Here is a 16538-nt window from a genome sequence, read left to right as displayed (position 1 = left end):
TAATCACTCTATATGGTTCTCCCTCTGGCTACTTCTTCCCACTGTCTCCCTTTAGTGTCATTGTGTTTGTAGAACATCATGAGTAGAACTCCTCAAAGTGGGAGTAATATTTGCATTGGGTACATTTGTGTACAATGTGTAGTTTAGTATCATGTATCCTACACATTTAATAAATAGTCTGAAGACTTAGCCACTAACAAATCTAAAGGACTCTGATATTGCTTAAAATTAAAGAGCTTAAAATTAAAGAGCATTTGGGGCACCTGGCTGGTGCAATTGATTAAGCCTCAGACTCTTGGTTTTGGCTCAGGTTGTGATCTCAGGGTCGTGACCTCAGGGTTGTGAGATTGAGCCCCACACTCAGCGTGGAGTTTACTTGAGATTCTCTTTCTCCCTCTGTCCCTCCCACTTGTGTGCTCTTGCATGCTCCCTTTCTCTAATGTAAATAAATAAATCTTAAAAAAATCCCTGAAGATATATTTGAGAATTTGTGTATGATTTTTTTATTGTGTAAAGTAATTTCTGTTATTTATTTAATTATTATTGTACAGAGTGAAAGTATTCAGGCTAGCAAGGAGTATTTTTTATTACCTGTAAGCAGGATGTTATAACTAGAGCTCAAATGTGTTACAGCTCCATGTAACTCTGATGAATTAACATTTTTAGAGGTATAGGCATAGTTTTAGTGTCCATTGTAGTCAATACAGTTATGAGCTTTTTGTTTCTATTTTGGCAGTAAGAAAATTTTCTGCAGGGGTAGCTTGACCTTACTTCTATGCAGTTAAAAAAAAAAAAAAAAACAACCAAAATCTGTCTCTGTGTGTGTGTGTGTGTGTGTGTAAAGTTCTGTGTATCAGATCTCCATTGATTTAGGAGATTCTTTGCCATTTAAAAAGTTTGCCCACAATCTAAAAGAAATTAATCAATAATATATTGGTTTGCTTTGATTAAAATAATTCTGTGTACTTACTACAAGGAAATTAATTCCATGATCAACTGTTTGAAGCATATATATTTTGAAAGAACATTCTCAAGTCTCAGTACAGTTTTATTGTCTAGATAGATAGAATTATTTTCATACTGCCTCATAATGGCTACCTCAAGATATAAAAACATTTTTTTAAAAAGTAAAAAAGAAGACACTTAGTTAAATCACAAATATATGAGAGATAAGAGTAACTGTTATCCTTGGCTATTTCCCTATTTTCCCATTTCTGAGATCTGCTTCATCAGACCGTGGATAAGGTGAGCATGCCTGGCTATTATAGTTTGACAAATGTTTGCCAAACACATTCTCTCTAGTTTGCGGGGATAGGCTTGACATAGGGAATGTGGGTATGGGTGGGGATCTATAGGAAGTTTCCAGTCTTCCTCCTTGACATTTGTTCTGTGTCCAAGTTTTGGTATTGATGGTAGTCCAGGGACTGAAATGTGGAGGGATGTGGGTATGCGGATGTATAACATTAAATGGTTCTTAATAGTAAAGAAAAAAAGTTGGAGATTTTATTTTTTAAATATTAAAAGCAAGTGAAGTTAAAGAATTCTGTTCTTTGTGTTGGAAAGTTACGTTTTAACCCTGACACCAACAGGGAAAAAAAGAGTGATGGTTTTGATCAATAAACCCGATTAAAAGAGAATTAAGTGGGAATATTTTGAGCATATATGAAAGAGGGTTAATCCCAAAAAGCAAATCCAGAAAGAGAATGCTGATGGAAAGAATTGTCCTAGGGGTATGTGCAGGTAACTGAAAAAGAAGAAACATAGGTCTTTAAGGCTACTGTATTCGTTTCCTTTGATTGTTGTAACAAATTACCACAAACTTGGTAGTTTGAATAACACAGATTTATTCTCTCAGAGTTCTGGAGTTCAGAAGTCTGAAATACTTTTCACTGAATCAAAACCAAGGTGTGGTCATGACTATGCTCCCTTGAGAGACTCTAGGGGAGAATCCATTTTATTGCCTATTTCCAGCCTCTATGGCTGCATTTCTTGTATACCTTGGCTCATGGCCCTTTCCGTCAACTTTAAAGCCAGCAGCAAAGTATTTTCAAACTGCTCTGCTTCCACGGTCATAACATCTTCTTCTTTTCTAAAACAGCTTTAATTTTTAACTTTTATTTTTAAATTTTTTTAGAGAGCAAGCATGAACGGCAGGGGTGATGGTGGGAGGGTAGGGGGAGAGGGGAGAGAGAATCCCAAATAGGCTCCACATTCAGAGTGGAGCCCAATGTGGGGCTTGATCTCACAACTGAGAGTCTGTGACCTGAGCTGAAACCAAGGTGCCCCAGTCACAACATCTTCTGGCTTCTGTGTCAGATATCTCTCTGCCTCCCTCTTATAAGGAAGGACACTTGTGATTGCGTTTAGAGCATACTCAGATAACCCAGGATAATCTCTCCATCTCAAGATCCATAATTTCATTACACCTGTAGAGGCTCTTTTTTTACATAAGGTTGCATTCACAGGTTTTAGGGATTAGGACCTGGACATGTTTGGGGACCATTATTGAGTTTAACACAGCTAAAAATACCATGTATGGTAGAAAAATACACACATATACACAATTATTTTGTTTGGGATTTGTTATCTGAACATGGTAGGAGTATAGGGTATTTATAATTTCAAAAAAGCCCCTTATACCTTTTTGCATTGTCAGAATTTTTATGGAATATATTTTACTAATGATCAGAAAAAAATTAAGTTAATTTCAATTTGGGAAAGAGAATTAAAAAAAATAGATTTTATTTTTTGAACAGTTTTAGATTTTCAGAAAGTTCAAGAGGATAGTACAGTGTTTCCATATACCCTACACCCAGTTTCCTCCATTATTAACATCTTATATTAGTAACATAATTTATTATAGTCAATGAACTAATGTTAATATGTTATCACTAACTAAAATGCATACTTTATTCAGATTTACATTGTTTTTCCTTAATTAGCTATGATGGTTCTCAGGTTTTTCTTTCTTTTTGATAACCTTGAAGCTTTGGGGAGTACTAGTCAGATATTTTGTAGGATGCCCCATATTGGAATTTGTCTGATGCTTTTCTCATGGTGAGACTGGGGTTGTAGGTTTTGGAGAGGAAGGCCACAGAGATAGAGTGCCATTACTATCATATCATTTCAAGAGTACTGGCTACCAACATGATTTATCACTACTGGTATTGATCTTGATCACTTGGAACATGTATATAACTTATTTGGCTCTGCGGTGTTTTGTTTTTTTCCTTCACATGTATTCACTATGGTCATGTCAGATTCATATTAAATTGTCATATTTCTCAAAGGAGTCTTTTAGCCTCTATGAGATTCTGAACATGGCTAAGTTAATTTTACATTGAAGATTTCAGGATCACGCCCTGAGCCAAAGGCAGATGCTCAACCGCTGAGCCACCCAGGCATCTCATCTCTCTCCCAAAATAAATAAATAAATTTTGGGGCACCTGGGTGGCTCAGTTGGTTAATAAGCTCCTGCCTTCGGCTCATGTCACGATCCCAGGGTTCCTAGATTGAGCCCAGAGTCTGCTTCTCCTTCTCCCTCTGCTACTCCCCCTGGCTCATGCTTTCTTCCTTTCTCTCTCTGTCAAATGGATAAATAAAATCTTTAGAAACAATTTTTTAGAAGAAGGTAAAAAGATACTCATGTTGATGGGAAAGTGTAAGTGTGAAATACACTGTACTAATAATTGTGTATTTGGGCTTGCCATTCCTTAAGAAACCCTGACCTTCAGAAGACCAAGTCCTTAACATATTTCTAAAGGGTCTGTAGTTCTCCTTTGAACTACAGTAGGTATCACATATGCCATCATTTGCTGAATATCTGGCTTCTCGGCTGGACTGTGAGCTCTAAGAAGTGGGGGCCATGTATATTCTTGACACTAGTTTGTGACCTGTGCCTGGCACATAGTGGGCACACAGGCATATGTTGACTGACTGTCATTGCATATGCTAATTCTTTTGAGCACTTTTATTTTATTTTTTTATTTTTTAATCTTTTAAATTTTTTTTCTTTTGAGCACTTTTAGAAATGGGTCACTTGTATGGGTAAATAGTCATAAAGCCACTTGAAAAATGTAGTATACAACATGTAAAACAGTAGTATTAAAGAAAACTGTGTATGTGTATATATATATGTATATGAAAAAGACTAGAAATAAATATCGCAAAATATTAACAATGGTTTTCTCTGGTTATGAGATTATGGCTGTGAATATTTCTTATTTTCGTTTCTCTTCAAGAAGTTTATTATTTTATAACCAGGAAATAATCAGACTACATTACCTTATACTTTTATAATCAGGTAAAATGGTGAACCCCATCATAAAAATGGTTCAGCTCTAGTATGTGGAGGAGTACTCAAAATAAGATAAGAAAGTTGCAGAGTCACTGATCATCTCTAAGCCTACTTTTAGTTTCTTCAGAATCGGTTCAAATATTGTTTTATCTAATGTTAATTTAATTCTAAAGATTTTACTTATTTATTCACGAGAGATACAGGGAGAGAGGCGGAGACACAGGCAGAGGGAGAAGCAGACTTCCTGCAGGGAGCCTGATGGGGAATTCCATCCCAGGACCCCGGGGTCGGTACTTGAGCCGAAGGCAGACGCTCAACCACTGAGCCACCCATATGCCCCTCTAATGTTAATTTTAAAGTGCCATTTAGAGCTATATTGGTGTGTCATGTCATACGTGTATTTCAGTTTGCTAATTTAACTTTTGTGCATTTAACCTGTTAGATTAAAAACCTCAGAGAACTTGATTTTCCCTTATTTTAGTATTTTAAAGAAGTCCCTGTGATATAAAAGTTAGCTCTAACCTGGGAATATCTGCCTGCTCTTACATTTCCCTTAAAATGAAAAAGAAGTCATTTTATTCCTTAGTTGGCCCTCTTTAGATGGAGATGAATCCTTGGATTAGGTGAAAAATCGCTAAGAGACCCTGGAGAATTGATAAATCCAGGCCATTTGTGTTTGTCTTGCCTGTTTCCCTAGGATATTAAACAGTGATGGATCAGAATTAGGCTGCAGCAGGGACTGGGGAAAAAAAATCTCCCGGCATCCCTTCCCGCAGAAGCGTCAGCCACGGCAGTGAGGGTAGCTGCCACTTTAACTGACATGTCTTAAATTCTGCTCTGGGAAGCTCTGGGATCCTGTCCGCAGCCTCCGCCACTTCTCTTCTTATGCCCCTTTAATTGAGAGTCTCACTGGAGACCAAGAAACAAAGCAGAAGCTGAGGATTTTTGTTGGCCTTTAAATTGAGGACTGTCTTCTTTTTGTTTGCCTTAAAAAATCTGGTGGAAGAGAGGGAAAGGCATCTCTGCAGTGAGGCTAGACTCATTCCTCCAAAGTTACAGCTGCTCTAAATCTGTGAGTATGTTGCATTTTTAAAGCTGTTCTTGAGGGTCTGATTGCAATGTTCTGTTTAGCTCTGTGAGGATTTAATTTAAGGAAAGCCATGAAAATTTTAAAAATAGGAGTTAAATTTCACTGGAGACCTGCCGTGTTTGTTAGTTGACATTGTCTTTATTAAAGGCTTCATGTCAAGCTGGCCAGGGCTCTCCCCCATTCCCCCTTTTTTCAGGCTTCTTGAGGGTGAGTGCTGGAAGCCGAGAAAATAGTGAATCTTGCTGCTGCAGAGGCTGTGGTCTTCTCGGGATGCCATGGCTGGTTTACTGATGCTGCAAGGTGTGCATGGGGCTGCAGAACAATGGAAGGGTGATGACGGCTCACTGTGGATCCACTGTGTGTGTTATATGGCCTTTGCTGGCTTCATTATAGTGTGTTGTTTTGTTAGGGTGATTAAAACCTTAAAGAAAGATTAAGTGCACTGGCAGGCTCTCAGAATAGCGTGGGTTGATAGTCCTGGACTTTCCATCTCACCGTGAAGCCCTGGTTTAGCCTCTCCCGGTGTCTTTGTAGCCCCTTACAGGGAGTAGGAGTTACCAAAAAAGTGACCTTTGCATGACCACCCCTTTTCTAATTGTGCATTTGAATTGGTGTCATTTTTGTCTGATGACGTAGATTCTTTAGCCTAAACATCTGTCCTGAGTCACTGTGTCCCACTTTCCCCCTTTGAAATTCACTCAAGGCTAGAACATCCTTACTGAATTATCATTGAATCAACTTTGAACATTTTGTAAAGGTAGAGGTTTAAGTTTTGGTTCCCATCAAAACCCGGGTATGTTCTTGATTTGCCTTTGTTAAATGAAAAGTCTTAGGATTTCAGTGATTCATATCATTTGGTTACTGATCTCATCCCTTTATTGTAAAAATCACATTAGCTAAAACAATTCCTAAAAGTTGATTTGTTCAGAGATCAAGAGTCAAAATACTTGTAAATAACAACCAGAATAGTCATCTTTGTGGATGTAGAATATATCTGACTGAGGGTGACGTATGAGCTTTGTGGGTATCAGTATTTTGGTCGATTTCCTGCAGTGTGAAATAAATCAAGGATTTGAAAAAAGAAACTCTGCCACCCAGAGATCAAACATCTGCTGTTTTTATTTTTAAACATTTTGTTAGATCTAAATGTAGCAACTTTGAATTTAATTAGGAGCGATTCCTAAAAATAGGATAATCGGCCTTATCCAGACTTATAAGGGACTTACATGCATGCATGCATTCGTTCATTCACTAAATATTTATATTTGTTGCAAAGCTCTTGCCAGGCTCTGGGGCTATGATGTTGAAGAAGACATTATAGGTGCCCTCATGGAGCAGATATTTTTAGCAGTTGAGGGGAGCATTCCAAAATTACCTCATTATTTCATTACAACAATGGTAATTTTTCAACCATAGAAGTACAGATAGTTTGTGGTCAGATACATGAACGGAATACTTGCATAGGAATACTTGCAACTAATTCTGTCCCAGATCTTCTCAAGTGCAGATCCTGGGTTTACTTGAACTGGAAAGAGATTGTGAAAATAATTAGTTCAACAAGCATGTGATAGGCACTTTATTAAGTGCTGGTTTCAGATCAGTAAATAAGAAATGGTCCCTGCTTTGGAGGAGCTCACAGTTAAGTGTAGTGGGAGGGAAAGGGAAATTGGTTATGTTAGTGTATTTTAGTGAGTGTCTGCTCTGATGTTATGGGAACCCTGTTGGCACCGGGGATGGGGTGGAGAATATGGTGGAGATGCCCTGCCCTCTGGAAACTCTTAAGGGCCGTAGTGGAGAAATGTTAGTGTGCCATGAGGAATACACGGGACAGAGGTTGAGGACTTCCCTATCACTTAGTAAACATCTATAGTGGGCCAGCCGCTAGTTGGTATTCTGCATACCTTGGGTACCTTAATCTTCCCTTCGATTAATTGTAAATTTGAATTGGTGCATTTGAATTGAAACTGCTTAACTATCTCTGCTGTAACAAGCATGTAAACCAAAGTACAGAGAGAGGTTAAATTGCTGAAGGTCACAAGGGAAGTATGTGGAGGAATTAGAACTGGATCCCAGGTGTGACTTGATTCCAGAACTCTGCCCCATCTGGTCGTCTCCAAACCTGGCTGCTCAGCAGTTACCTGAGTTCCAGAGGGAGAACAGTGTTATTACAGGCTTCCTGGGTGACTGTGGGCAGCTAGGTTTAAGAGCCATTCTTATACTACTTCCTCAGTTTACAGACAGGTAGAGAGGGAGGACAGAGGTTACACAAGTTAAAATGGGGCCAGTTATCCAATTTCCTAGCTGCCGTTGATTTCATCATAGTGTATTAGAAGACACTAAGAAACCAAAAGCAGAATTAAAAGCAAAGAGCAGACCCAAACCAACCATCCAAATAAAACAAAACAAAGCAAAAATAATAGCAAGAGCCTTAACCTGTAAAGGTGTTTGGTTGGCCTTGGCTCTGAAGAAGAATCCCTGGCCTACCTGACCTGCCTCCCCTGGCAGCTCTGATTCAGAGGTCTTTCTGTGCTGCCTCATGATTGCTTGCAAGTGAACTAGTTGGGATATTTTCTTCTAAGATTTAGTTTATTTATTTGAGAGAGTGAACATGAGTGGGGGTGGAGGATGGGCAGAGGGAGAAGGAGAAGCAGACTCCCCACTGAGCAGGGAGCCCGATGTGGGGCTTTATCCCATGACCCTGGATCATGATCTGAGCTGAAGGCAGATGTTTAACCAACTGAGCCACCCAGGCACCCTGTGGATTTTTTTATTTTAACAGAGAAAACTTCTTGGCCTACTAATAGTCATTCAGGCACTTAGAATTTATTGGGGGATACAGATAATAAACTGATGTTAGTAAAAAACAAAAACAAACAGTCATTGGGATGTAGTGGGATAAGTGCTGTGGTTTAGAGAAGCAAAGATGAAGGGGTGACTGACCTAACCTGGGGTGATGGGCAGGAGTCTGGGCAGAGGCTGACCTGACAGGGCTTTCTGAAAGAGGCCCTGTCTGAATTGAGGCAGTGACTGCTAGATACTGGGCATGATCGATTGGGTGTAGCAGGAGGGTTATTAAATACAAAGGCCCTGAGGTATGAGAGGCCATTGTAGGGAGAGGCAAAACTTTCTCCTCTACCCTCTTAAACTTATTTCCTAGGCTCTGCAAATTAAATGGATAAAAGACAGATTAGCAGGAAGAAAAAAATGTTTAATTGCATATACACATGGGAGTTCCCCCCCAAAAAAAACATATCTTAAGAAAGTGGTTAGAATTTGGGGCTTATATACTTTTTTTTTTTAAGAGTGGGAGAGAGGAGGGCCAAAGGGAGAATGATAATCAGGCTCCATACCCAGCATGGAGCCTGACCCGAGGCTCGATCTAATGATCCTGAAATCATGACCTGAGCTGAAATCAAGAGTCGCAGGATAACTGAGGCACCCAGGCACCCTGCTTGTTTGTATACTATCTTAAATGAGGAATGATAAAATGTGGAGAAGCAGCTAGGCCAAAAAAGGGGTTTTAGGCTTCTGGATGAAGGTTAAATTGTAGGAAGGTAACATAGGAAATGTATGGTAAGTAAGGATTGTTTAGTAAGTTTTGTTATGCGGATAAAAGAAGAGTCCTCTCAGGTGATGATATTTATCCTTGAAGTACTTCTCTTCCTGGTGTGGGAAAGGGAAACACCTTTACAAAAAGAAATTTATTCCTTTTACACAAGAATGAGGAGGGTGAGAACTAATCAACTTCAGCTCAAAATAGTCTTTATGTCAAAGTGACATCTTTGGGGGTGACATACTCCGATCCCCTTCACCATGTTCTCTTCAGGGTTCATCAAGAAGCTTGAGAGTCCTGCAGTTGTAGTGAGGCGAGGCTGGTCAGAGGAAGAAAGATGCCAAGGGTGTCTTGCCAAGGAGCTGTGGCAAGGGCGGTGACAGACCACTGAAGTGTTTTCTTTTCTTTTTAAAAAAAATTTTTTTTTATTCATTCATGATAGTCACACACAGAGAGAGGCAGAGACACAGGCAGAGGGAGAAGCAGGCTCCATGCAGGGAGCCCGACGAGGGATTCGATCCCGGGTCTCCAGGATCGCGCCGTGGGCCAAAGGCAGGCGCCAAACCGCTGCGCCACCCAGGGATCCCTGAAATGTTTTCATTGTGAGGATTGTGTGGACTTGTGTTTAAATAAGATGACTGGGGAACGCCTGGGTGGCTCAGTGGTTGAGCATCTGCCTTTGGCTGAGGGTGTGATTCCTGTCCTGGGATTGAGTCAGATATCGGGCTCCCTGCATGGAGCCTGCTTCTCCCTCTGCCTGTGTGTCTCTGCCTCTCTCTCTGTGTGTCTCATGAATAAATAAATAAATTCTTTAAGAAATAAAAAAAAAATAAATAGGATGACATTGACACAGTATAGAGACTTGGGTGGGAGGTCAAGGAGAGTGTGCTCAATCCTATATGATACCTTGCTCCTCGTTCTAATACTCTGCCCAAAGTTGTTGATAATTTAGGGCTTACTAGGCTTTTTTTTTTTTTTTAAGATTATTTATTTATTCATGAGAGACACAGAGAGTAGAGAGAGAGAGAGACAGGCAGAGGGAGAAGCAGGCTCCATGCAGGGAGCGCCACGTGGGACTCCATCCTGGGTCTCCAAGATCACGCCCTGGGCTGAAGGTGGCGCTAAACCGCTGAGCCACCTGGGCTGTCCCTTACTAGGCTTTTATAGCTGAGGCTGAGAATTTAATATATGTGTATATATATGTACCTATGTATGTATGTATGTTTATGCACAGAAATAGAGAAATGTTAGTCATTACTTGTAAAGAAAATCTGTTTGATTCCCAATGCAGTGACTTATAAACAAACTTATAGGAAATAACCCACTAAATGTATACTTTTTAATGTCCCCTCTCCCTTTTTTGTGTGTGTCAAACTTCTCATTTGATTAGTAGAAAGCTTGAAGCCTGTCATGAAGTAGGGGATTTTGAGGCTCTGTGGTTTCTCTTTTTGCTGTGTCATCCACTAAGATTTTCATATCTTAGTGGGGAAGAAATGAACTAGGATTCTTTAAAAATGTCTGAGTCCCAGTACCCATGGTCAGTCTTTGCATTTTCAATGAAAAGTGTGCTAATTGGTCTTTCTTATAATAGATGAAAAAGATGAAGTACCCCTTGAAAAGCTGTTGTATTATGTCCATTGGCTATAGATTGTTTGGGATATAGGCAGCCCTCTGGTCATTTTTTTTTTTTTTTTTTTTAAATAAAGCTACAGTGTACTCCTGGATACATGTGTCATGAAAAATGATTTTTTTGGGGGGGGTGCTTATGCCCAGAGATCTTCCTAACCTTTTGTACTTGCTTTCCACTTTTAAAAAAATTTTTATTTACTTATTTACTAGAGGGGTGAGGGGAGGGACAAGCAGACTCTGTGAGAGCATGAAATTCCCCTCTACCAGGTTTGATTCTATGACTCTGAGATCATGACCTGAGCCGGAATCAAGAGTCAGACGCTCAACCAACTGAGCCACCCAGGCACCCCATGCTTTCCACTTTTTTATACCACATTTACGCTGATGTCTTTGGCTCATCTTAATTATTTTATTTTTTAAGTAGTCCAGCGTGGGGCTCGAACTCACAACCCCAAGATTAAGAATCACACGCTCCTCTGACTGAGACAGCCAGGCACCCCTGGCTCATTTTAAAAGGGCAGACTGCATATAGGGGCAGATTATGTGGATATGAGTTTGGTACGAATTTCTTGCATGATTTACTTTACTTTTGATATTTCATCAGTCCACAGGTGTGGAAAGTCTTTAGTGACCATGTGAGTAGTATGAATGGATTTCTTTGTTGGTGATTGTTTTTCTATCAGCGGATTATAGAATATCTTATTTCAAGTCCTTATAGATGACTGACTGTATTTTAGGAAACAGGGAAGTATGGGAACAAGACTCGAATTTCTTTTGTGCTTTGGGATTATATACCCATTGTCTTCTTGAGCACTGGACGGGCCAGAATTTGAGCCTTTCTGTGCTCCAGCAAACCGAGTCTGAATATATAGCATTTATGTGCCATTACCCCCTCCTTAATGTTAGCTTAGGGGTTTTTGTTTCTTTGTTTTTAAAGCAATAGCATCCTTGTATAGCAAAACCACTCTGTGTGCCTGCTTGCTATCATAGACTGTGCTATCATAGCACACTCTGAAAACAGCCACACGTTGAGGAGCTAAAGAAAATTAAACTTTAATTACTTGAGTACTTATATGCATCCCCTTCTGGTTTGTCTTACCTAATATTTACTGAGGGCTACTTGTTTATAAATGAAGGACTCCCATGATAACATAATCATGAGTATTTTCCATCTACATACAAGATATAAAAGGTAAGGTGTTGAGAATGTATTTGGCAGAAGGATACTAATGCAGAATTAATACAAATGTCAGGGCACCTGGGTGACTCAGTGGTTGAGCATCTACCTTTGGCTCAGGTCATGACCCCAGGATCCCAGAATCCCGGGATCGAGTCCTATATCAGGCTTCCTGCATGGAGCCTGCTTCTCCCTCTGCTTGTTTCTGCCTTTCTCTCTCTCTCTGTGTCTCTCGTGGATAATCTTTTTTTTTTTTCTTTCTCGTGGATAATCTTTAAGCAAAAATACAATGTCATTTATTCATCAAAAACTCATTGAGCATCTCTGTGCTAGGACACAGAATTCCTGACCTTAAAAAGCTCATATCTACTTACCACAACTAAAAGTAAAGCGATAATCATGCTATGATGAGTTTTAAATTCTGACTAGGGAACCGATAGGAGAAACACATTATGTAACTTAAAAAAAAAAAAAAAATGACTTTCAGGTAGCCTTTATTTTTTTTCTCTCCTTCATGGATGGTGAGCCAAATGTAAGGAAAACTTTTTTTCAGCATTGCTTTTTAAAAATTCCTCTTTTGGCTACTCTTTGTTGTAGTTGGTAATGTTTTAGAAGACATGATAATCACCCCTCCCTGCCCCTACCCCATGTAGTGTGACACCGAAAACCTGTGTTTACTCTGCATCTTGAAAATATCTACATTCCTATTTTGAGAGACAAACTGAAACCATACCCAGCTGCCAAATAGCAGGAATGCAGTGGTCTGTCTAATGGGAAGTCCTTGGGCCCTATCACTTAACTCTTAACAACATCAGCACCACATTTATGTGGTACTTCAGCCAAAAAGGTTATTTTACAGAATGGAGCTCATTTCCTCCTCATAACTTCCGTGTGAGGTAGACAGGGAAGGTATGGTTACCTGTCCTCTGGCTCTTTGTCTGTGTGTGTGCTTTTTTTTTCTCCCTCCTCCCCGTTTCTTTCTATTGTGATAAAATACACCTAACATGAAAGTTACCACCTTCACCACTTTTCAGCATACGTTTTAGCAGCATTAAGTACATTCACATTGTTGTGCAACCATCACCACCGTCTGTCTCCAGAACTCTTTCATCTGGGAAAGTGGAAACTCTGGACTCATTCAGCAATAACTCCCCACTGCCCTCTCTCCCCACCCCCTGGCAACCAACTTTCTGCTTTCTATGATTTGTATCCCTTCTCTGTTTGTGTGCATGGGGACACTGAGATCCCCAGCAGTGAGTGAATGGTCTGATGTGTCACTGCTTGCAAGTGACAGGCACACCTGGGATGGAAACCCAGCCTTCTGCTTTGTGTGCCACCATGCATTCTCCGACATCATACTACAGATAGGGCAGTGAGAAAGGGTGATGAGTAGAACAGGTACAAGCTTTGTGTTGGAAATAGGAAAGCCCTTCAATAGGGAAAGGATTTTTTTTTTTTTTAGATTAAAAACCGGCAAAACGAAATAAGAGCTGCCTCTATCTCTTGCCCATCTGACATTCCATTGTTGTTTGTTTTAAATAACGTGAAGAAGTACAATTTGCTTTGCTTAAGGAAAGAATTTGAGAAGATACAGGCTTTGGTTTTAGTTTCCAGTGCTGTCTGATTTGCTGTGTCTGTGGGCAAGAAAAACAGCATCTGTTAGGGTAGTTTCTTTTTTTTCTTTCTTTCTTTTTTTTTTTTTTTTCTGAAGATACAGCAAGTCCTGCTGTTGATTTTCTTACTGAGAAGGTTTTGAGTCATGCTTTATGTTTTATGTGAAAATGAGGTTCTGTTCTTTTCAACTGTTCTCACTTTGCTCTGGAACTCTCATCCCCAAAGATGACAGAAGAAAACATTAAGTGGTCAATAAATGATCATATCATCTGTTTACATTTCAAATAGTCTCTCTTGGAGTGACGCAGGTTTTCGTGGGAAGGGTAAGTGCCCAGTCAAGTAAAAATTTAAACTCTGTATCAGGCCTACATTTTCCTTCTCAAAGGTCACCCCAACCCTCCTTCCAACAGCACGTAGGTGCTGGAAAAAGTTCCAAGGAGATGGAGCCCTCCTCTGGGAATTGCCTTCTGGTTGACAGCCTCATCTACTTGTTTTTGCATTAACTTCTGTCCTACTGTCTCTGCCACCAAAGCACTTTCGATGGCTGGATCTGTTGATGTGCCCGTGACCCCAAGGGCTTGGCATTCTCCATTGGCACTGGCTGGTCAATGGGTGCCTGAGGTCTGTGGCTGCTCTCATTTGACCTCTCTTTGCCCTTTGCTCCAGGGTCATCTAAGTTGTCTTTTAAAAACATTCTTATTTTGCAATAATTTCAAACTTAGCCAAAGGGTATAAGAATAATAGAACTTTTGTATATCTCTAATCCATTTTTAACATTTTGTCACATTTGTTTTCTTATTCTTTCTCTGTATACACATTATTTTATGTTTTTTTGAGTCATTTGGGAGTAGGATGCTGTCTAGAGAAAGTGGTCTGGAGAGGGCATTAGAACCTTCCCCAAATGAGGAAGGGAGGGAATATTTGTTCTTTCCTTTTCTCTACTTTCCTCTAACTCTCCTTTTTCCTTAGTTTCTCTGCTGTCTCGAACACTTCCTTCTGCTGAACTGGCTTTGAGTCCTTTTCGGCTCTTGTTGTTGGCTCCTAGTTGCATATCGAGTTGTTGGTGCTCTTAGAACAGCGTGGTTCTCAGATCAGGTGTGGTTGTTGGGAGCAGATGGGAGTACTGCTGACCTCCATTTGTTCCTTTGCCTGTTTATTCAGGCAGTCAGTGTCTCCAGCTTGCATGGCAGGTCTGCCTGGAGAATGCTTGGTGTACTGCTTGCTAACAGGCATGCAAGCTTTGGCTGGATTTTTTTACTTTTTAAGATTTATTTATTGATTTTAGAGAAAGAGAACATGTGCACATGAAGGAGAGCAGGGACAGAGGCAGAGGGAGAGAGAATCCTCAAGCAGACTCCACATTGAGCATGGAGCTCTACAGGGCCTCCATCCCAGGACCCTGAGATCATGACCTGAGCAGAAATCAAGAGTTGTATGTTCAACCAACTGAGCCACACAGGTGCCCCAGTTGGACTTTTGATCCAAATTTACAAACTTATAAGCAGGATAAAAAAAAGATGTGACTTGCGGCACCTGGGTGTTTCAGTCAGTTAAGAGTCTGCCTTGGGCTCGTGTCATGATCCTAGAGTCCTAGGATCGAGCCCCACATCAGGCTCTCTGCTCAGAGGGAAGTCTGCTTCTCCCTCTTCCACAGCCCCTCCTACCCCTACTCGTGGTCTCTTGCTTGCTCTCACAAATAAATAGAAAAAAAAAAAAGATGTGTGGGGCACCTGGGTGGCTCAGTGGTTGAGCATCTGCCTTCAGCTCAGGTCGTGATCCTGGGGTCCTGGGATCGAGTCCCACATCGGGCTCCCTGAGGGAAGCCTGCTTTTCTCTCTGCCTATGTCTCTGCCTCTCTCTTTGTGTCACTCATGAATAAATAAATAAAATCTTAAAAAAAAAAAAAGATGTGACTTAGCAACATTGTAGTAAACAGTTGTAAGTTATTTAAAATCTATAATTTAGTCTCAGATATCATCTTTGAGATCATAAATTGTATGGCTTTATGTGTCTAACTCCTAATAGTGGCTACAGTACGGTGCTCCTAGATGTTTGTGAGTGAAAATTAAAATTTAATTTACTAAATTAACCCTTTCATTTAGTGGATTACTTTTTTAGATTGTAGTCCATCCCTTGCTACCTTTTCCAGTTTTATTTATTTACTTTTGCAGAGTTGGTTACCTTTTTAAATTTTAATCCTAATTTTTTCCTTTTTGTTTTTTAAGATTTTATTTATTTATTTGAGAGAGAGAGAGAGAGGTAGTGAGGGAGCATGAGCGAGGAGGAGAGGGAGAAGCAGGTTCCCCACCGAGCAGGCTCCCACATGGGATTCCTGGATCATGACGTGAGCCCAAGGCAGAACGCTTAACCGACTGAGCCACCCAGGTGCCCGTTAATCCCAATTTCTAATTACAATGTAGAATTAGGGTAAAAGGAAGTACCTTTCCAGTGAATCCGTTTATTTTAATGGACCTTCACTTTCCATCTTTCTTTTTTTTTTAAAAGATTTTATTTTTATTCACGAGAGGCAGAGACATAGGCAGAGGGAGAAGCAGGCTCCTCGTGGCAGCCCAATATAGAACTTGATCCCAGGACCTTGGGACCATGACCTGAGCCAAAGACAGATACTCAACCACTGAGCCACCTGGGCATCCCACTTTCCATCTTTCATATAAAGCTAAGGAAATACTTGGCATATAGCTTGCTGGACATGCACAAGGGCCCTGTGTACTGCATTTTTCAGATCCCCCAAAGATGGAAATGGGGCTGGTATCAAGAACTCATGATAGTGTCTACTGGTTTCCACCTGTGGGAGCCAATTCCTTTCAATAAAGGAATAAACCTATTTTCAGCAAATAAGTAGATATATTAAAAATCAGGTTGTGATCATAAATGTATATATAAGATAACAAGTTTGAAAACAATTCAGGATTATATTATTACAGGTATTTTAAGTTCAAAACTTAAAATAGCTTTGAAGTTTGTTGTCAGTGTAAGAAACAGAAAAGATAAAATTAGAGCAACTACAGCATTTAAATATTGCCTTTTTCAAAGTAGTGAAAATTTGGAAGAGTTCGAAAAGGTCTAAAATTACATTAGAAACGCATTATGTAGTGATGTATTCTAACTTCCTCACATGGAAAGGACTAAAAATAATACACTGTTCTTGCACGATTCC

At 40.0% G+C, this 16538-nt stretch overlaps 1 protein-coding gene across 5 annotated transcripts in view; it reads left to right on the top strand.

Moving 5' to 3' along the window:
• The window catches only part of TTC39B (tetratricopeptide repeat domain 39B), a 130612-nt gene that overhangs the window by 50482 nt on the left and 63592 nt on the right, over positions 1–16538 (top strand). Inside the window, exon 1 of one of the 5 annotated variants that reach the window (XM_038552429.1) lies at positions 5088–5369. The exons of the other annotated variants lie outside the window; for them this stretch is intronic. The gene's annotated coding sequence lies outside the window, so the exon portion shown is untranslated. Of the gene's footprint in view, positions 1–5087; positions 5370–16538 lie in introns of those variants that run through there. 5 annotated transcript variants of the gene reach the window in all.

This window comes from Canis lupus, chromosome 11 (assembly GCF_011100685.1).
Source record: "Canis lupus familiaris isolate Mischka breed German Shepherd chromosome 11, alternate assembly UU_Cfam_GSD_1.0, whole genome shotgun sequence".
Lineage (NCBI taxonomy): Eukaryota > Metazoa > Chordata > Mammalia > Carnivora > Canidae > Canis > Canis lupus.
The sequence above is the reverse complement of the archived record's forward strand: the minus strand, read 5'-3'. Positions and strand labels throughout refer to the sequence as shown.